Consider the following 22,438-nt stretch of genomic DNA (forward strand, 5'->3'; position numbering starts at 1 on the left):
TTGGATAACATGGCAAATCGCACCTCCGCACAAGACATGCTTTTTCCTCCACTTCCACAGCTCAGATCCTTTTCAAATTTGGCATCACAGTAGTCCAAGCGATGCCCTACATCCTCACCAAAAAGCAGCCGAATCCCTCCACTGGAACGGGTACGAATTTCCGCTCAAAAACACGCCCCCCGCAAACGCCAAACAACGCCAAAATCCCTCAACACCTTGTTATACAGCATGTTAAAACAAATACTGCCTTCTCAATACAAGATATTGTATTGCCAAACATACTCTGAACAAACCATGACCACATGGCGCTATTCACAAGCCATATTTACAAGAAACTCAGCAAGTTATAATAATGACATGCTCTTCATAAACCATATTTTCAAGGAGCTATTTACAGGGAACTTCAGTCTCAGAAGGACTTTCTTCTTTCAAAACGTCACGCCATACCTATTTCATTTGCGGTCAGACAGCTTATGTACATCTGCCCTTAGACTAGGGTGGAACTTGTTATATAGCAGACAGAAACAGCGTGGGAGCAATATACAGATTTCAACAAAGGTTTCTTTTTCTTTGTTGGCCCCGTCCAAAATAGTAAACTGCTACGCAAATTAACAAGAACCCTTGAAGCAGTAGTGAATGTGACTGCATCTGCCCTGGCGACTTGATCCAGGAGCAGTTTGCCATGATACTATCACTGTCTGCAGTGTGGCCTGGCGATTTGCAGCCTTTATGCCACTGCTTGCGTTCCCCATCCATATGTACAAAGGATAAAGATGAAGAAATGATTCTGTATGATCAGCTATACGGTCTCATGAATATAGATGTATCCTAAAGGGTTATGTAGTTGACAAGGAGGGAATGAGGAAAATGATATTTTGCCTGGCCAAATAATGTCCACTACATATACCCTATGTTACATTCATGTGCATATCACCCATGCATATTTCTCGTAGTGGCCTGAATCACTAGGCCTCTGCAAACATGTCCTGCAAGTCAAGTCAACAAAGTCTCCCAAACGTTAAGCTAAAATAAAGGCCCATGTATTTTGCATTCTGCATTGTGCATTTTAAATAAATATCGTACTGAGCCCTTTATTTTATTGTGGTTGAACCACTTTCTGAACTTCTGCCAAGACAGTGTTATGAATAACAGTTATCTGTTTTGCTGTACAGAGTGGCATCCTTGCCCGGTGAGGAAATGTAAACAGAACCCGTTCGCGACAGATAAGGCCTAGCTCTCTGTCTCAGCCCCCATGCAATGAACGGAGAAATATATGCTTTTTCTTTATTTCTAGCGATGAACCTTTGTTTCAGATAAAACATCCCCTGACTCCAGGGTGATGCACCGTTACATCGCAACTTTTACAACGGGAGTCTTTTACAACGGAACTTTTACAACGCAGGATCCATTACATCGGATGCCATTACAACGCATGGCATTACATAGCAGATGCTATTACAACGCATGGCATTACATCGTAAGTATAGGTAAGTATTTAATTTTTTTTAATTTTATTAATATTAATTATAATTAAATATATTTATTTATGTTTTTTAATATTATTAATTTATTATTTATTATATTAATTAAAGTAATTTTTAAAATAAGTACAGGTGTACAGGGGTGTTTTTAGGTTTCAGGGTAGGGTTTGGGTTTTGGGGTACAGGGGTGTTTTTAGGTTTCAGGGCAGGGTTTGGGTTTTGGGGTACAGGGGTGTTTTTAGGTTTCAGGGCAGGGTTTGGGTTTTGGGGTACAGGGGTGTTTTTAGGTTTCAGGGTAGGGTTTGGGTTTTGGGGTACAGGGGTGTTTTTAGGTTTCAGGGCAGGGTTTGGGTTTTGGGGTACAGGGGTGTTTTTAGGTTTCAGGGTAGGGTTTGGGTTTTGGGGTACAGGGGTGTTTTTAGGTTTCAGGGCAGGGTTTGGGTTTTGGGGTACAGGGGTGTTTTTTGGTTTCAGGGCAGGGTTTGGGTTTTGGGGTACAGGGGTGTTTTTTGGTTTCAGGGCAGGGTTTGGGTTTTGGGGTACAGGGGTGTTTTTAGGTTTCAGGACAGGGTTTGGGTTTTGGGGTACAGGGGTGTTTTTAGGTTTCAGGGTAGGGTTTGGGTTTTGGGGTACAGGGGTGCTTTTAGGTTTCAGGGTAGGGTTTGGGTTTTGGGGTACAGGGGTGTTTTTAGGTTTCAGGGTAGGGTTTGGGTTTTGGGGTACAGGGGTGTTTTTAGGTTTCAGGGCAGGGTTTGGGTTTTGGGGTGTTTTTAGGTTTCAGGGTAGGGTTTGGGTTTTGGGGTACAGGGGTGTTTTTAGGTTTCAGGGCAGGGTTTGGGTTTTGGGGTACAGGGGTGTTATTAGGTTAAATTAAATTAATTATATTATATTAATTACATTTCTTAATTAAAATAATTAAATTAAATAAATTATTTTAATTAATTTAATTTAATTACAATTAAAAAAATATTTAAATTACATTAATTTCATTATATTAATTAAATAAAATTAATTACAATTTTTATTAAAATTAATTTAAATAAATAGATTTAAATTTATTAAATAAAATTAATTACTATTTTAAAATGTATTTCAATTCAATTAATTAAATTAATTAAATTAACTTAACTTAATTACATTTTTTATACTTACCTATACTTACGATGTAATGCCATGCGTTGTAATAGCATCTGCTATGTAATGCCATGCGTTGTAATGGCATCCGATGTAATGGATCCTGCGTTGTAAAAATTCCGATGTAACGGAATGCGTTGTAAAAAACAGCGATGTAGTGACACCAATCCGACTCCAGACATCAGTTGTACCAGACGTGCTCAAGTCGCCCTGACACAAGAGATTACTCTGCTAAGCCAAAAGTCAGCTCTCCTCCCATTTACACGTCAATTGCACGCCATGCTCAAAGTTGCACAATTAGGGCAGAGTTCCAGCTGGTCATGCAAACACCTCCCCTAAGTACCCACCCACCTATGACATCTACCTATCATCTACCTATGACTCATCAAGTGTACGCCCACATGCTCTTATCTCATTTTCTGTCTTGCGCCTGCTCCTATGTACAAGGAGTGAAAAGTATATAATATAATGTTTTGTTATGAAATGTTAGATTACTCTTCCTGAACCTCAGTGGTGATGGAACATATTCTCCCTTTGACTCGAGTTATTGGAATAAAGCCCATTTTAACTTGGACACCACGGATCCTGTCTCTCATTTGATGCATGATATTTGGTTAATGCCTAGAAATTCTGCCAGGGTAATATTTTATTTACCACACTATCACCAGCCCCACCCTACTAGGAAAGAGGAAAATAAAAAAAGCAATTAATGCAAATTGAGACCTAATGATTTTGAAAACCCTTATGAGAAGCTATCTCCCACCTTCTTAACGCATTGGACGCCATTGGTGCACATTTGGTAAGGTTTTGAGAGTTATGAGCGACTGATTTGTACACCTTTAGATCTGGTAGCAGAGCTTATGGTTCTGATTAAATCCGATTAGTACTATTAAAACCAATTAGCTGCAGAACCAACTACTTTACCTTCATGGTCCGGAACGTTGTCCCCCAAGATTCACATTGACCCAGTGCCAACCCTATCCTGGTTTCGGAACATGAGGTGGCTGAAGAAGGATGATGTGTGTATCATCAGGGATTTGCAAGCATGCAAAAGGTGAATGAAAAGTGAGCAGCAAGGCAGTGTATTTTGGGAATTGTAGTAGACGTACTTGTGGTGGAATGGAGTGGATGGATACAAGGAGGAAATCCCCAGTTCCAACCAAGTATTCGGGTTCCTCTTGATCCATTGGTATTTAAAATGTCCCAGTTCCCATGATGTTAGAGTTTCACAGACTTTGATCAGGCTAAATGACGGTGCCTGAGGGGGGATGAGGAATACGTACTTGGTGGAGTTATAGAAGTGAACCATATGTAGATGAAGAGGTTAATAAACACCCCATGTCTTTCTTGGTAGACACAGGAATCACTCACTCGTCTGTTCGAACAGTTGAGGTCCTGAACCTACTCCTCTTGGGAAAAGAAGTCCAAGTTGTAGGTATTGCAAATCGGCGGTGTACCGATTAGATTACAGCCTCTGTCCCAGTAAAGATAGGAGACACCAAAGATCAACATCAGTTTGTGGTGTGCAATTTGAGTCCTCTAAACTTGTTAGGAATGGGTCTGCTTTTCAAACTCAACTACATCATTTACTATACGCAGGATGGAGGTGAAATTGATATCCAAGTAGCTGGTGCGGAATTCATACTACAAACACGGTAACCTATCGTCAGGCTGTTTCCGGTTAGTCAGAGAAGACATTTGGGATTTTACAGGGAGGTGAGATGGGATTGATTAAAGATGCAGAACTCCTACAGCAGTTCATCTTCAAGTGCGTCCTCATAAGACCCCAGAAGACAATGCAGGGAACACTCCCAATTCAAAGCATGATAGAACATAGCATTCTGAATTTTCTATAAAAGAGAAGCAAGATGGCGGTTGTGTGAGTAGACCCGCTTGTCATCTCTCCTCACCAGCTTCGTTCAGGATCAATGTAAGGCGTTCCCTAATCAAGCTCCAACAGAACCAGCCATGAGCGCAGGCCGCGTCGGGATTTCAGATATGACTGCAGTTTTGCAGCATTATCAGAACCCGCACAGCCCTTGCTGCGCCTGCTACCTGAGCGGTTTGGCGTGCCCTAAGTGAACTTTGCCTTAGTGAGCTAAATTAGCCCCGATGCTCCGGGCGACCCAAGAAGCATGCATCCCCTGGAAGATAAACCACCTAAGGGCAAGTGGTCAACTTGGAATCCGTTGGGGAGAGTCTGGAAGAAAGCCTGCGCACTTCAGGGGCCTTATGTGCACTTCGGGTGAAGGTGGACTGAAATTGATTTCTCGATCCTGGAGACAGATTCTTTTAACTAACTGATGTACAGATGCCTCTAGCTAAGAAGATCTTTGTGAGGCTACTTGTCATCGGCTCTAGGCAGCTGCTCAAGCAGTCTAACTGATGATCTAAGCTCCACAGTAAAGGAGACAAGACATCAAGAAAGAATCAAAAATAAAGACCAGAAAACAACTGGAGAGGTAATATAGAATCGAGTGGCCTCTGCCATAAATGGGATTATTCTGCAACACAGCAGATTTATGCGGAATCACATAATCAGCAACAAGATGTTCCATCAATAATAGAATCACTGGATCCGCTTGTAGAAACTGAAGGTTAATATCTATCTCCATCAGGCAGCATCAAAAGAAAATCTGCTTGGATTGGCTTCAGGCCAGATTGGCTACTAAGAAATTGCAGGCCGTGATAAGACAGGTGTCTAAATCCTGCCTTGAGATGGGGGAAAGGATTGCAGTTGTTGAAAACTAGACTTCTATCCTGGAAACAGATTTCGGGGAGCTAAAAGGTCAAGCAAAAGGTAAAGTCTCTCAAATTTCAGACATACAATGGAAACTTGTAGATTTCTAGAATAGAGAGAGACGTAATATCTTGCGGGTCCTGGGTCTTGAAGAGAGAGTAGAAGGCACTGGTATAGGGGTGTTTGTGCTAAAATTGTTCAGAGGAGCATTTCCCAAACCAGCATCCTGGAACTGGGACCAGGACATTTAAAGAGTTCATTGTGTTCCCTCATGATAAAAAAGCAAAGCCAACAACAGGGAGATGGAACAGCGAGGCCTAGAGCTATCATCATCTACTCAGACAGGCCATCTTCAAGAAATCACGCCTGATGCCAGACATCGTTTTGAAGGATATTCCTTCTTTACCAGGCCAGATTTTTGTCATGTAGCTGTAGAGAGAATTTGGCGACTGAGACAACTCATTAAGGCCTGTCAGGAAAAGGGTGCCGAAGCATATTTGATGAACCCGGTCTGGCTCAAGATTATTTTAAAGCACAAGACCTGTGTTTTCTCCTTAGAGGTTAAAGCTAAAGAGTGTATTAAATAATTTGCAGGCTTATTTAGAATAACGAAGATTTAAGGGGATAAAGATCAGTCTGGCTTTTCTTTCTTCATTTCTTCATTCTCTTTCTTTTTTCTCTCTTATTTTGTGTAATAAGGGTTGGCTCTCCTTCATCAGCAATTTCTGGTCTCTAACCATTGGCTCTATCGGGTTTATTGTGATGTTTTCCTAATGTCCTTAGCCTTTTTTTTTAATGTGTCTTAAACAAGCATATATATGGTTTATTGGCCTGTCATGTGGGTGGTATTTTTGGTATTTCTCCACAAAGCTAATAGTTTATTTGTATGTAAGCTGGAAATGATGGGGAGCACAGAACCCATCACTCAGACCAGGTTGGTATGGTTGCTTCTAGTAGTAGGAAAGGTTTAAGTTTAAGTTTATTTTATTTTGCATAGTTAACTAAAACCATTGTAATATTACACTTAAAAGAATAAAAAAAAAAATAGACATCCAGTATACTTTCCTCCGCCTTAACAGCCTTTTTGGTTCTTACAGTTGCTACAGAACATCTTTGATAAAACCAGTTAAAAGCCAAAGGTAGAACATTCATTGCAGTTTAAAATCACAGTTAGATTATGCTTGTTAAGGAAAGTCCTTTGCTCACTGGATGCTATGATGTGCTGTCTCAGGTTTTCTTTACTCCAGCCATGCTTGCCCATTTGTCATATCGTTCAAGCTATCTCGACTTGTTGCAAGATTTATCCCTCTGCTACTGGCGTGCATCCTTAAAGGGGTTCCGCTAAGACCTTTTCCCATCTGCTGGACAGCTTACAGCGGCAGGCTTTGTGGATCATTTTTTGGTATTTTTGGCATTTTTTGTTCGGCCAACATCAGCAATTTTACCAATCTGCAGTTTAGTTGGATGTTTACTGGATTTAAGCAGGCCAGCACCGCTTGCCTCCTAGTGCAGATGCCTATCTGTTTCAGAGGTTGTTTTAGGAGCTGTTGCCGCGTTTGATGCAGTTCTTTGCATACACAAATTAAATGTAGAATGTCGCCATTATTGGTGTTACACAGCCTGCAAGTATCTTGTCCTTTTGTTCTCTGCCATGGTGGTAGGTGCTGGGTGCATGGAAGGATCCCTAGTCTGTACCTTAGGAAGTTCATTTTTATGGCCCTGGGATAGCCCTGGTTAAAGTATGGTTGTGGGGGGAGTAATTTGTAGGAGTTAAGGGTCATCCAGGCATGAGATCTGTTTGAGAAGCTCGCCTTGTCCTCCACTAAGGAGATTTGCTTTATGTTTTTCCAGACTAGTTTTTTAAAGTAGAGATAGCCGAGTTGTGCAGCCCAAAGTCCAGAACGTTTGGTAGTTTCCAAGGCTAACTGAAGGTAGCTTCTTGCCTGAGAGAACTCCCTATGCTGTATATCGTGCAGCAGCAGATAGTTTAGCGTGTTTGTAGTGGCACTTCTTATCTTGTGCCAGCAGATTATGTAAGTGCCATACCTGGCTAAGACTTGTTGTTGAAGGCCAAACTCCAACCTCATTTGAGCAGGTGATGTGTAGGGCGGAAGACTGAATATAGTTCTGTAAGCTTTGACCAACTCCTGAGCGTCTAGTAGTAGGAAAGGGGGATGGGAGGGTCATAGGGTGATAGGTCGTTAAGGGGGTCACAGAGGCTGTGTTGGGGTTGAAGGGGGCACCACACAAGAGGAGAAAAGAAATCTAAATGGTCCAACTTGGCTTTTCAGCTGGATGTTGGCCGATAGGAGGGAAACAGGATACTGCATAAGCTGATTTAGTGTTCAAAAAGTGCATATGGCTCATATAACTAAACTACGGATTGCTACTGTTGATATTTGTGGTATGAATGATAATGTAAAATGAAGGAAGGTCGCTAAAGGACTTAAAGCATTAGATGCAGATATTCTGTGCATGCAAGAAATGCACGTAGAGGGTTCAAAGAAAGTACTGCTCGAATCTGTTGGCTTTACATTACGACACAAGGCACAAATACATGAAGAGTGGCAATTCTAGCCCACAAGTAAATCAGTAGTTTTAAACGATGTACCTCCAATAAGTGTGAGAGATACGTAATAGCTGAATGCCAGTTTGCAAGGGGTACAGTCAGACTTTGCTCTGTTCATGAATCAAACTTAGACGATCCCACTTTATTCAAGTTTTTGCCTTATGGCCAACACCAATAATACTGTGCAGCGATCCAAATGTCAGTTCAGTCTAGCTGGGGGGGAGGGGGTGGGGGGGGCTTGTATCAGTAGAGGAGAGTCACTCAGACTGGAAGGCCGGTGTTTTTTGAGCACTACATCCTGGGGTGGTCGGTTTTTGGCATAAAATTAAAGCACCGGACCCTGGGTACACTTATTTTTCAGCCCCCCCCCCCAAAGAAAACATGTCCATTTGGATTTTTTTTTTACATCCCATAATTTGGTCTTCAGGAATCCTTTAGTTAATGAAATCCCGTTTATTGGTGTGGTCAGATCAGGGCAGAACTGGTCATTTGAAAGGGGCTTATTAACTAATGAGGAATATGTTGCCCACATGAGCAACTAGATCCCTGGAATGTTTACACTGCAAAGAGGTAGTGCCTCACTGGGTATAGTGTGGGACACACTGAAGGCAGGTGTTAGGAGGGAAACCCTTAGCTTTAATTTCTGAAAAACAAGTACAGAGAGGTAGGTGAGATCGAAGCTCAATTAATTGTGGCTGTCTCTGAGGGAGCTGACCTACTAGACATTTAGCATACGTTTGCGATAGCTAAATCTGCCATTAATAATATTTGACCAAATAAAGAAACAGAAAAGTATACGGCGCACAGAAAAAAAATGCTATAATATAGAGTGTTTGTGGGTCATCTGCTTGTGATACGGACCAGACAAAAATCAATGAATGGGGATGTCACCAAAATCAGAGATAGGTTGGGCATTCTGTCACTAGTCCTGATGGAATAGTGTGGTATTTCATTGAAGCACTGTAGCATATTTGAGGGGTCAGTGATACAAATAATTTAAAGAATTATCTGGATTTAATCTCAGGAAGTAAAATAAGCCCCAAAGATCATGTATCTCTGGACACCCCTTTTTATAAAGATAAAATGTACGAGGCTCTCAAGGACCTTTCATCTTACAAGGTTGCTGGTGCAGATAAAATTCCACTGGAATTTTACAAGGTCTTTTTTCCAGTTTTAGAAGCCAATCTGATTGAATTATTTATAAAGGTACAAAAAGGGCAGCATGCACCTGACTCTTGGGCTATGACCAATACAGTGGTGTTCCTGAAGAAAGGGAAGCTCTTCACAATCCTGGGTCATATAGACCCATCACACTAATTAACAGTGACACTAAGCTTTATTTCAAAATATTAGCTACAAGACTAAGTCACGTCATTGGTAAGCTGGTATCTCCGAGACAACACGGTTTCATTAAGGGCAGAGGAACCACTGATCACATCCATCGGGCCACAGCTCTATTTAATGCAGTTACAGCAAATCCCATGGCTCTTGCCTGGTCAGGCATCGAAAAGGCACTTGACAGTGTAGCCTGGTATTATATGTGGGTAGTCTTGATGTGATATGAAATTGGTCCGGGCTTCTTCAAGGCTATTTAAGCAGTTTATCAAAACATCACTGCTAGGCTTCAAATAATGGAGGGCAATCTGACTTTATACGACTTATAAATGGAACAAGACAGGGCTGTCCTTGTTCACCTTAATTGTCTGCACTTTATATAGACTCTTTGATCAGGAAATTTGTTTTAATCAGACCAATGCAATTTCACAGTGAAAGCACCAAAACTCTGGCATATGCTAACGGCATTGCCATTGTGTTGCCAGATCCAGCAGCAACAATGTAGCAGGTAGAAAGGGAAACCTTAGATTTTAGGAAACTTTCTGACTATTCCCTGAATTGGATTAAGACTCAACTGGTCACCAATAATTAGATACAACTAATTGATGATCGTATAGTGGAACAAGCAGTTTACTTGGGGTTAAATATTGCATCTGACCTAGACCAGATAGTTGAATCAAATCATGCCCATTTTATCATATAAGGCATGACAGGATTTAAGGAGGATGGATATTCTCTGTCTTTTAATCATAGGTCCATGTAATGTAGTCAAGATGCTATTCTTACCTAAGGTTTTATTTCTCTTCATTGCAACTCCACTAGAATTCGAGAACAGATAGTTTAAAACGATGGAAAACATGGTTGGTAGTTTTATCTAGTCTTACTCTAAGGCCAGAAAAACTCTCAGACACCTGATGTTACCTAGGGCGAGAGGTGGATGAGCTGTCCCCAATGTAAAATATTATCAGTGGGTTACCACTTTGCAATATATGAAGTCTCTCATTGGTGGTAATTAGGAAGATTACCAGATGGGAGAGAGTATTCTCCCCATTGATGAATTAACAATAAGGTAAGATGCTAAAAGTGACTTTTTAAAGAATGTTAAGCCAGGCTACTATAAGAAAGGTAACTTCAAGACTCTTCTGGCAGCTTTTAAGATTTTAGTAATTATAAGAAAGTAGATCGGCATTGGGAAATTGAGCTAATATACGCCTGTACGGGGGTCTCAACTCCTTCCCTCGATATTCCTTGACTTGTGTTGTATTAGCTGGGAGAATAGAGGGAAGAATTAGGAGGTTATTTTGTTAGTAATAAAATAGCATCATTTGAGGAACTACAACTGCACTACGAGATTGACTAGAGGGATTGTTTTTAAATACCTTTAGGTTCTCTGCTTTCTCTCAAAAAAAGGAGGGGATGCAAATTGGTTCACTGAGCAAATATTGATTGAGGTTGTCTGGAATAGTCCTGTTTGTACAATAAGTCAAGTCAATAACTTTTTGGGCACTCTTATGTCTGTCGAACTGGAGAAACATCTAGGGAAGTGGCAGAGGAGGTTAGGCATCATAGACTGTAGCTTTCTTGAATCACTTGAACTGGGCCTCTCTTTATTATTATTAGTGGGGCTACAGGCGCAACATTTTAAGTTGCTCTTTGATTTGTACTATACTACGCCAAAAGTTGTTAAATGGGAGGTATGCAGGGATCTGTTACCCACGGTGCCAAAGATGGGAAGCAGGCTTAGAACACATGTTTAACAATTGTTCAGCATTGGATTAGATATCCCCTAAACTCTTAACTAGTATACTTTGAGTTGTTTTTATAGCAATGCTGTATTCTGTATTTGCATAGCTACAGCCTGGTTCGCCCCTGTCACACCCACATTTCACCAATGGCTAGCATGGCTACTCTCGAAATATAATCTAGAAAGTAAGTTGTATTTCTGAAAAGGCAAGAATGCAAGGAAAAAGGGGAAAAAGATTTGGGCCTACTTCAGGGATTGGCTAGGAGGGCAAAGTCCAGATCATAAAGCACATATACTAATATTACCCAAGAACTACCCTAAGGTTGTTTTGATTTGAAATGAAATTGGATGAATTCTGTCTTGTTACGATATTTGACACAGTATATGAGCTTTATCATCAGTATTGTTATTATCGATTTGTTGTCGCTATAAATGATATTAATGGAGTTTTTTGCCTAGAAAAGCTTGATGTATTGGTGGATCAAGGAAACGTGATAAGTTTTGATTTTGCCTGTATGTAATTAGTCTACTCTTGTGGTTCTAAAAGAAAATCATAATAAAAACAAATTAAAAAAAGAATATTGCACTCTGAAGAAAGCCATTGAGATTCCATGTAACTCTCTGATTATGTCTTTGCAAAACTTCAAGAAGAAATGGCGAATATCACAGGATCACTGAAATACTTAATCAAATTGTTGTTCCATTCTATCCTAAGGTAGCAGAATGGTTCATGGTCACTGATCTCTGTAAAGTTTTCTTCTAGATTCCCCTTCACATTTCGGATCCAAGAGCTTTCTCTCATGTGGTGTTGTGCTTCTCAAGGGTACACTGAAAGTCCATTCTATCTCAATCCGATACTTAAAAAGAATCTAGAGTCCCTACAGTTACCGTGTAGCTCGACCTTGGTCCAAAACATCGATGATCCCCTGTTTAGATCAATGACCAAGGAAGCTTGCAACAGGACACTATTGCTTTGCTTAACCATTTTGCTGACAATGGACATAAAGCCTCCCCCGAGAAATCTCAGTGCAGTCAAAAGGAAGTCATGGATCTGGACATGACATAGAAGAGCTAGTCAGATGAGTTTCCCATTAATGCATTGAAACAGTCCTTTAGATGAAATTGCTGGCCACACAGAGAGAAGTACAAGTGTTCTTGGGCATGGTTGCCTACTTCAGAAAGTGGATCCTGAACTTTTCTTTTGTGTCAAAGCCATTACTAAGGCTGCTATACACTGATGTAAATGACCCAGTACCAAAGGATGATGAAATCATGGTAGCTTCCAGGAGCTCAACAAATTACTTTGTAGCGCACCCGCTCTTGAAATGCCAGACTATACTAAAGACTTTGTGCTCTTTTGCCATGAGGAAGATGGGTGTGCTTTATCCATGTTAACACAGACCTATGGGGAGACCAAGCATCCCATTGGGTATTTTTACCAACTCTTGACCCAGTAGCTGCAGCATTGCCTGGTTACTTCAACGCGGTTGCAGCGGTGAGCCTTATCATTTCGCTATTTATGATCGATTGAGTTCACATAAAGAAGCACGTCTGCAAGTCTTGCCTGGAGGAGCACTGGAGTGAAGTATGCTGGTCCCCTGAACTGGATACAAGCCTCCCAAACTAAGAGGGTAAGACGAGAAGCAGAAGAAACAGAGTCAACATCCACAAAGCAGAAGAAACAGAGTCAACATCCACACATTCCTCTAGTTACGCTTGGTTTGAAATCTCTAAGGCCTCCGAAGAAGAGCGAGATCAGTCTGAGGGCTCACAGTCTCCTACCACTAGGCATTAAGAGGGTCAAGAGCCAGGTGAGTGTCTTATTCTTTCAGCCGCAGGTGAAGCCCTGTCCACAGAGTCAAAAATACACATTCACAGACACAGTGAAAACTTGTAGAGAGCTGAATGAAACCCATCAGAGGAGAAGTTGCAGGAATCAGAGAGTGGGATGGCCAGATAGGATTCCACCTCTGAGAGTGAATCTGCCCCATCAGAACCAGAGATCACAATCACCTCTCTGGATTGTGGCTCGACTGAGGAAGGCTTGCTAAAGACTATAACAACCTAAAAAAGACTGGTGATGACTAGAAAAATACCAGAGACAATACGTCAAGTTAGCAAGCTAGAAGAACTAGAGCCTGCTGAGCAATTTGATGTCGCAGATAAGAGCACAGATCTAATGACATCCAAACAGCCCAAAAGAGAGAGAAAAATAAGTAAGTATCTTGCAAAGATCGATATTGAATCAGAGGATTGTCTGACCAACACTAACCAGCCTCCTTGTGGTCAGAATAATCACAAAAGGGAAGTCAACTGTGCAAATCCCTGACAAATGTTTAAAGGCCAGCTAGAGATCTAGGGTAACGGTCAGAGCCTTAGGTTTCGTGTTGATGCAGAATAAAAGCTACTGTCTTTTGAGATAGGGTAGTGACGATAGGGTAGAGATTAGAGGACTACTTCATTCTGAGACTTCAATCGATTTCCTTGATTTGATTTAAGCTAACATGGTATAGTAACACTGCAAATTCATACTTGTAGCTCTGGCAGTTGCCACTTCTGTTTCTATGGTTGGACGGCTGTTTCCCATCTATTTGCTAGGTGGAGAGATTCCTCGTACTCCGGTAAACACTAGAATTAAACTTGTTGCCAATATGTAAGTGCATAAAAACTAAGTTTCACACGTCCTACAGCATGAGAGGGTCTGTAGTTCTAATGTTTACTTTCAATTGCTAGTCGAGGATATGAAGGTTCTGCAGGTAGAGAATTGTTATGTCTGCTCCTACCTTCCAGCCTCTGCAGTTGAAGGTGTGGCATATTTTCATTTGCCTCTATTGTACTCCTTCTCTTGTTCTGTCTTTCTAAATTTAGATTTACAGCAGAATTCTATCAAGTTGTTCCATTCTAAATATGACAAACCTAGTTATGAGGTTATTTTTTTATCCCTTGTATGTATTTTTGATTGCACTTTTGAGGTCATAACGACCGAAATAAAGTTTATAATGATGATGATGATGATGATGATGAATTATGACAAACCTTTAGAAGAAGTGCCAGTTGTGAAAGATGCAAATATGCATTTGTGGGCTGCTAAACAGGTTTATCACTCTTCCAAGGCTTTTAAATCAAAGATCAGCTAAGTATATGAGGAGATTCTTTACTCCTATGCTAACATGAGCGCTACTAATCAAAGCATGCCTGATATAACCTGTAGGATAACCAAGGAAGAAAGAGTTTTTGTAGGTGAGATGAATGAGAGGATCGGATCAGCTGAAGAGAAAGCGGAAAAGAAAGTTAGTTTAGAACACATTATTGGGGGAGGTAAGGAGAGTTTAAATCAGCCCCTCTCTCACTCCCCCGGCTGAGCATTGATGTTGACAAGAAGGGATCCTTATGAATGATAAGGAAACTGGAAATAAAACTGTTGAGGTATTGGGATAGAGCAAATGTGAGCATAGTTATTTGATGAAAGGCAGGATATTTGCCAAATAACATGTAAGTATAAAATGCAACTATTATGTATGTGGTAAGTAAGCTTATTTTCAGTTACCACGTAACCGGGTAGTTTGTTGTTATGCAGCTCTAGTCTTTCCCAGAATCTATCATACTAATGTGTTAGTTAGGCTCACTGCTTGATACTGAGAACAATGTACATGCCTAGTAATGTGTGAAACCCTTTGTCTCAAGTCTTATAAAAGAATGTACCTTTCCGTTGTAACTAGGAACCCCATTCCCCACTTAGAAAGGCAAATCTATGCTAGAATTTCTGTTACACTTTACTAGGTTCTTTGCACTACGATCTGTTGTGTCTGTTATTCTTACTAATAATTTTATAACCCACATTACTACACTGAGATCATCCGAAATAGGAACGAGTCCAATCGGGGAGCAACAATGTCTTTGTAGGGAGAGCACTGCTCCCAGACCGAGCCATTTGTGAGCATTTAGTAAGGTTATGATAGATTGGTTTGTGGGCCAACACTGCTAAGGTGACGGGAGTCATCTCACCTCCCTGGAACTCAAGGAATCTGGAGGATTCTACAAGGCCTACTGAGTGAATCTCCAATTATTCCTTGAGCTTTTATGAAGTTGGGGCAGGGGAACTATTGTCAGCTCTGAGCATGCAAGTTACTTCTATCAAACCCTAGCAAAATCATGTGGCGAATAACACAGTAGCACCTTACATGACAGATGTTTTGCAGACAGCTGAAGAAGGTGGGAATACCACCACCTGAATGCCCTCCTCCACCGCCACCTTATATTTAGAAACTAGTGGAGTTACTTTGATTAATAAGGCTAACCATAAGACTTTCTACAACAGTGCTAAAATTGGGGTAGTGTTAAAACGGTTCATTGGCATATTTAATTCCTCCTGTATGTTGTTTACAATATTCTTGGACACCTTTGAAGGGCTTTATAAATGTTGGATACTTTATATAATGTAATTGTCCTCCTTCAGACATCTTTAACTCTCCCCAATGCACTCTTCCCAAGCCAAAGAAGGTATGAAAGAACTGAAACTGGATCATAAATTCAAATCTAATAGGGTGCTCCAAAATATGTTTGGTCCAGGGCCCCCAAAATCCTTAAGATGTCCATGGGGGCTCCCAGTGACTCTGTCAGGGCAAAAAAGCTGTAAAATCACAATGGATTCACAAATTTGTGTCCAAAATCTTTAAATAAAACAAGCTTGAGTGTTGGACTTGGCCCTTTTTGCAGGGTCATCCTGAACTTTTTGCCTTCCTCTTGTATTTTGTCTGGCCTGTTTTTGTTGGTTTTATGACTCTGGGCACTTTACCACTGCTGATCAGTGCTAAAGTGCATATGCTCTCCTTATTGTAAATTGATATATGGATTAGTGACTCCATGATTGGCTTATTTGATTTACTGTCAGACCCTAGTACAGTGCACCGCCCAGGGCTTGTAAATCAAATGCTGCTGGTAGGCTTGCAGCACTGAATGTGCCACCCACCGGAGCTGCTTGTAAAGTGTGTCTCAGGCCTGCCATTGCAGAGCCTGTGTGCAGTCTGGTACTGCCATGTTGACTGGGCACGTGCACCCACTTGTCAGTCCCTAAACCTTCCCTTTTCTGCATATAAGTCACCCCTATGGTAGGCCCAAGGCAGGGTGCATTGTAGGTAAAAGGTAGGACATGCTCTGATGTGTGTGGCATGCCTTAATAGTGAATTACAACCATTTTCGTTTTTCACTATTGCAAGGCTACCTGTTCCCCATAGGCCAGAATGGGCAGTTTGATTATAACATCTTATATTCTTAACTGACTCAGGGAACTAGGTAGAAATTCTAGTTTAGTATGCCCGAACTCATAATGATAAAATACATCTTTTAGTGAAGTTGTTTTAACATTCTGTGTTTGAAAATACCACTTTTAGAATGTAGGTATTTTCTTGCCTAACTATCCAAGCCTGCCTCTGCTAGGTTGTTTATTCCTTGTCTGGAATTCGAGTGACAGCGGCTCGGGGATTCCAGGAGACAGGGTGAGTCAGCACAGGGCTGAATAGAGCTATCTGCATGTAGATGGTTGGGAAGAGTTGCACCTAGGACCTGAATAGGACTGGGCCTGCCTTCCACAATGCTGGCTCCACCTCCTGTGGTGAGTATGATGTCCCTGGTCCACACTGTTAAAAAATAGAAGGAGTATTGTCAACAAAGTGCTCCAGTACTGCACAGAACTGGTTTGGACTGGGTACAGGACCCTCTGCCTTCAGAGGACAAAGGATTTGCTAGTATAAATATGGAGACCCAGACCCCAGAATTTTAGATTACTTTTGGGAAACAAGAAGAACCTTTGCTGAGGAGAGGAACTAGAGAGAAACCGAAGGAGAAGACTATCCCTAAGCTGAGTGCTGTTTGGGGGATTGGCCTGCAGTGATTGCCTGACTGCCAAAGAAAGGAGAAAGGAACTTTGTGCTACTTTCATCAACTTTTAAAGGATCTCCAACTGCTTGAAGTTAGAGCTTGCCTCCTACTGAAGTCTCAGGAACAACAGACTTCACCAACCAGCTCCCCTGAGTTCTTCTGAAGTGCCTGCTGTTGTGCTGGACCTTCTGAGGGACTGCATGTCGCATGGAGCAGGGAGCGCCACTCACGAAGAAGAAGCGGAGCGCCGCTGCAGCCACTGTCGTCGCATCACTGAAGAAGGGTGTCACTGCTGCCGCTGTTGCTTCATATTGCAGAAGTGCCTCGCATCACCGAAGAAGAGTGTTGCCATCGCAGCAGACGCCGTCTCATCACTGGAGAAGCGTGTCGCAGGGCCTGTCCCGGCTCCGAAGATTCGTTGAGTCGCCGCATGGCCATCGGGCATTAATGCATTGTTGTTGCATCAAGAAGAAGATGCCATTTTGTTTCATTGCACCGGATCTTCATCGCATCATGGTGGTGCTGGTCGCATCGCCACGGAAGCGCAGTAAGAAACTGGCGCATCACCTCCCCACGCGGAGAAAAACTGACACATCCCCTACGCAGCAGTAGAGAACTAAAGCATCACCATTCTTGCGTGTAAGGAAACAACGCATCACCTTCCCTGCAACACTTTCATCGTATAGCGTTACGCATCCAAAGGTACATTGAACTTAAAGTGTTGCATTTTACATCTAAAGAGAACTAAACTTTTTCTACCATTTTTAAAGTACAATATTGTGGATTTTTGTCGTTTGTGGTCTTGTGTTAAGTCTGTATAAAAATACTTATTTTTATGCTACAACTTGTGTGGTGTTCATCTGTAGTGTTGTCACTGGGTTACTGTATGTGTTCACAAATGCTTTACACACTGCCTCTGAGATAAGCCTGTCTGCTTGTGCCAAGCTACCAAGGGGGTGAGCAGGGGTTATTTTAGGAGTGTACCCCCTTACCCTGACTAGACGCAAGGGTCCCTACTTGGTCAAAGGTACCTACCTCTGCCAACTAGAGACCCCCAAATCTAATATTGAGCTTCTATGCTTGTTTTTAAAGCATCCAGTGGATGGGCCAGGTCCAGAGGGCATGAACTTATATTAAAAAAATAAAGGAGGTGAATGCACGGGTACCAGGAGGTGAGTGCACGGGGACCCCTCCTGAGGCTCTTATGAGCCAGGGGACCACCACCTCCCTTGGGCTTTATTGAAATGAAGGAGGGGGCCGCGGGAGCCCCCTCCATTGTACTCCAACAACCACAGGGACCTCAAACTCCCCAGGGCTTCATTTAAAAGAAAGGAGGTGGCCACACAGATTCCCACCTTCCTGGGGCTTACATATGCCCCGGAAAAGACCACCTCCACAGAGCTAAATAAATACTAATGGAGGGGCCCCGTGGATCCCCCAGACCTCTGACACCACTACCTCCCCAGGGCCAAATACAAATTACAGAATACACAGCGCCGAGTGCCACCACCTTCCCCGTGATGGCCCATGCACACTAAAGAAGGGGGGGCACATGGCCCCCATTCTCCAGTCATTAATGGCCATGGGGATTGCCACCCCAGGGCCAGCTCCTGTTATCTCCTGAGCTGCCCACCCTCAGGATATAGATGTTTGCTTTTGGTTGGTAGAAGAATAGCAAACACTAGCTCTGCTCCTAGCATGTGGGAGCTGTCAAACTGATCCTGCTTGCTGGGAGCAGAGTTTTCATCTGTTTCCCTGCCCACTGTCATGCAAGCAGGAAAACAGATGAAAGATTACTACCTCACACAGGGAAGTGTATATTTAGCAGCTCCTTTCATGCAGGAGTAATGCCGGCTCCCAATGGACATGGGGAGATGTCTGAGCCAGCGGGGGCATTAAGGCTCCTCCTGTGGTCTCTATCAAAGCACACTGGGTACCCTGGGTGGGACGAGGGCACCCAAGTAGACGTGGCTGGGCCAAAGGGCATGGGGTTAAAATCAGCCTGAGGAAGGGGGCCACGCAGCCCCCCCACCCTCATTGCAGTAAAGTCAAAATAGTGGGCAGAAAAACAAGCAGAAAAGGAAAAACAGAAAAACCAGAAGGAACGGCAAAACAGAGGGCAGAAAAACAAGTGGAAAATGGCAATTCGGACCAAAAAACTAGCAGAAAAATCAATAAAGAGGGCAGAAAAAATAGCAGAAAAGGCAAAACAGAGCAGAAGAGGGCAAAAAACAAGCAGAAAAGGCAAAATGGAGGGCAGAAAAACTAGCAGAGACAGGCAAAACGGAAGGCAGAAAAATAAGCGGAGGGCACAAAAACAATCAAAAAATGCAAAACAGAAGGCAGAGAATTGAGCAGAAAAGACAAAACAGAGCAGAAGAGGGCAAACAGAGGGCAGGAAAACAAGCAGACAAGACAAAATAAAGGGACGAAAAATTAGCAAAGAAAGGCAAAACAGAGGGCAGAAATACAAGCAGAAAAGGAAAACGGAGGGCAGAAAAACGAGCTGGAAAGGCAAAACAGAGGGCAAAAAACGAGCAGAAAAGGAAAAATAGAGGGCAGAAAAAACAGCAGAAAAGGAAAGTACAGATGGCAGAAAAATGAGCAGGAAAAGCAAAAAAGGGCAGAAAAACTAGCAGAAAAAGGCAAAACAGAGGGCAGAAAAGGCAAAACAGAGCAGAAGAGGGCAAAACAGAAGACAGAAAAATAAGCAGAAAAGATAAAACGGAGGGTAGAAAAACAAGCAGAAAGACACAAAACAGAGGGCAGAAAAACAAGCAAAAAAGGCAAAACAGAGAGCAGAAAAACAAGAAGAAAAGGCAAAACAGCAATAAACTAGCAGAGGAGGCACAAACAGGGGGCAGCAGGTAAACAGGCAGAAGAAGGTAGTGGCCTGCGGGCAAGCTGGACAAGAGAACTGTCGCAGGGGAGCTAGCACGAGGACGTGCTTAATTTTTATAAAAATGAGACCTCAACAGGAAACACTTCCATATAATAATATAGTCAAATGACAAAGTAAGGCAAAGTAAGTGTGTTTTCTTGGTGATCTGAAATGCTTTATGGAGGTGAATGCATTGTTGATCTATTGGAGTGCAATGTGAAGTAAATGTGACGAGTGGGTTCTTTCTTGCCCTTACCTAATGAGAGCAGAGTCCATGGTTCTCCCTTTAAATGACTAAGAGTAAAATAAATGTGCAAAATCACCTAAAGGTCCGCCCGTTTGTCCCTGCCCCATCCACCGTGGTAGTATGTAATAGGAAGATGGTTAGCTTACAAAAAAAAAACCTGCGCTTTTCCCTTTGATGTTGGTGACACGTTCTTGATGCTGAGGAAAACCACCACACAACAAAGCACTTACTTCATATCGTTAAGAGGAAGGATCCTTGTTTGGTGGAGATTTACCTCTTTGTATTGTCGTCATTTTCTCTATAGCAAGAGTCATGTTTTCACAAATTTCTGGATAAAGACACAAGAAAAACAATCCCATTGCCAAAACGCACACAAGGTCACTGGTGACATTTCCTCATGCTCTATTATGCGGCTGTAGTGTAGAATACAAACTAGACATTTATCCAGAGAGGTAGCACTTAGTAATTAACCAGTAGAAAGTACTCCACATGGCTAGATATTTTGTGCAAAATTGTGGTCTCTTTTTGGAGAATGGTGTAGATGTGGTTCTGTTGTGACACAGTCCCTGACATAGCTACTGACATACCCACACAGATACTTAGATACTCACTCACACACTCAGACACTCACACTCCCACTGGCAGACCCTCTCAGACACTGATACACCTACTCACAGACCCACTCAGATACTCATACACTCACTCACAGACCCACTCACATACCTACTCACAGACCTACCCTGAAACTCACACACTCACACACTCACTTTCAAAGGTTGCAGGTTACAGTTAGGAAATAGAATTTTAAAAAACCTTAAAAATTCACTTAAAAAAACCAAAGGTTACAGGGATGTTATAGTAAAGAAATAACATAACAAACTGTAGAAATTCACCCAAAAAACAAAGGTTACAGGTAAGTTAAGATTATCAAACAACATTAAAAACCTTAGATATTGACTGAAAAAAATAATGGCTACAGGGACGTTATAGTTAGGAAATAACATTTTAAAAAACTTAGAAATTCACTGAACAAAGGAAGGTTACAGGAACGTTAAAGTTAGGCTCAGATTTCACTGATACCAAACCATAGAAATTCAGCAGTTATAGTTGCCTAAGCTAACTATAACTTACACCCCCACAATGCACTTCTTATGACCTTAACATATTACATCACTCATGACATGGTCAATGACACCACTGATGACATCTCAAATTACATCACTGATGGCATCGTCCACAGAACCACTCACACACCCACTCACACCCCTATACAACCTCTCATACACCCACTCACAAACCCACACAACCACTCACACACCCACTCACTCACACATACAGCCACTTACACAATCACTCACTCACCTATACAGCTACTTAGAACAGCCACTCACTCACCCATGTAAGCACTCACACACTCACTCACACACCCATACACCACTTACATATCCATTCACACATCCATACAAGCACCCCCACCCACATCAGCTTACTCACCCATACAGCCATTCACTCAGACACTAACTCTCCAAAACAGACACTCACACACTCACACAGACTCTTCATAGCACCCCCTGGCCTCATGGACCGCCATCTCCCTGGGCTTTGAACATTCTGAAATAGGGGGTCATCTCCCTAGGTTTCCCTGAGAATTGAAGCAGGGGGCTGCACGGACCCCTCTGCACCTTGAGGCAATATTTTTATTTAAAGAGGGAGGGAGGACGTGTGCCCCCCCTTCCAGGCCATTTAGTGGCAAGGGGTACTACTACCACCTCTTCTGAGGCGGCACAATCAAATGAATGGAGGAGGGCCATGGGACCCCCTCCTGGAGCCACTAATGGCCCTGGGGACCGCCAACCCACAGGGCCGGCTCCTACTATGTCCTGGGGTGCCCACCCCCAGGACACAGCAGTTTGCTCTGACTTGGCAGGAGGTTTGACAGCTCCTGCCAAGTCAGAGCCAACACTCTGCTGTCAGCAAGCAGGACCTGTGTTCCCACTTGCTGAGAGCTGATGTGTCCCTTGTTTCCCTGCCCGCAGAGACGCAGGCAGGGAAACAGAGGACAGTTGCTTTGACACGCAGGGAGCTGCATGTTTAGCAGCTCACTGTGTGTCAAGGAATGCCAGCTCACACAAGAGGCGAGGAGCCAGCAAGGAACCTGAATACCCCTGCGTTCACCAACGGAGATTCGGAGCATTGGAGGATGGGGTCACCGGGCCTAAAATCGGCCGGAGAGGGGGGCTGTGTGGCCCGCTCTCCTTTAAGATTTTTTTTGTTTTTAAGACACGCCTTGGGAGAGGGTGCCCCTGGGGCCCGAAATTGGCCTGGGGAGGGGGCCACATGGCCCCCTCCCATTTTACAAATGTAAAAAAGGAAAGGCCAGACCCCGGGAATGGGGTCCCCAGGGCTGAAGTCGGACCAGGTAGGGAGGCT

The 22,438-nt window shown here is 42.7% G+C and overlaps 1 protein-coding gene across 1 annotated transcript in view; it reads right to left on the reverse strand.

Moving 5' to 3' along the window:
- Positions 1 to 22,438, reverse strand: part of IQCM (IQ motif containing M) — a 1,609,700-nt gene that overhangs the window by 1,206,416 nt on the left and 380,846 nt on the right. The gene's annotated exons all lie outside the window — the stretch shown is intronic.

This window comes from Lissotriton helveticus, chromosome 2_1 (assembly GCF_964261635.1).
Source record: "Lissotriton helveticus chromosome 2_1, aLisHel1.1, whole genome shotgun sequence".
In the NCBI taxonomy this organism is placed as follows: Eukaryota; Metazoa; Chordata; class Amphibia; order Caudata; family Salamandridae; genus Lissotriton; species Lissotriton helveticus.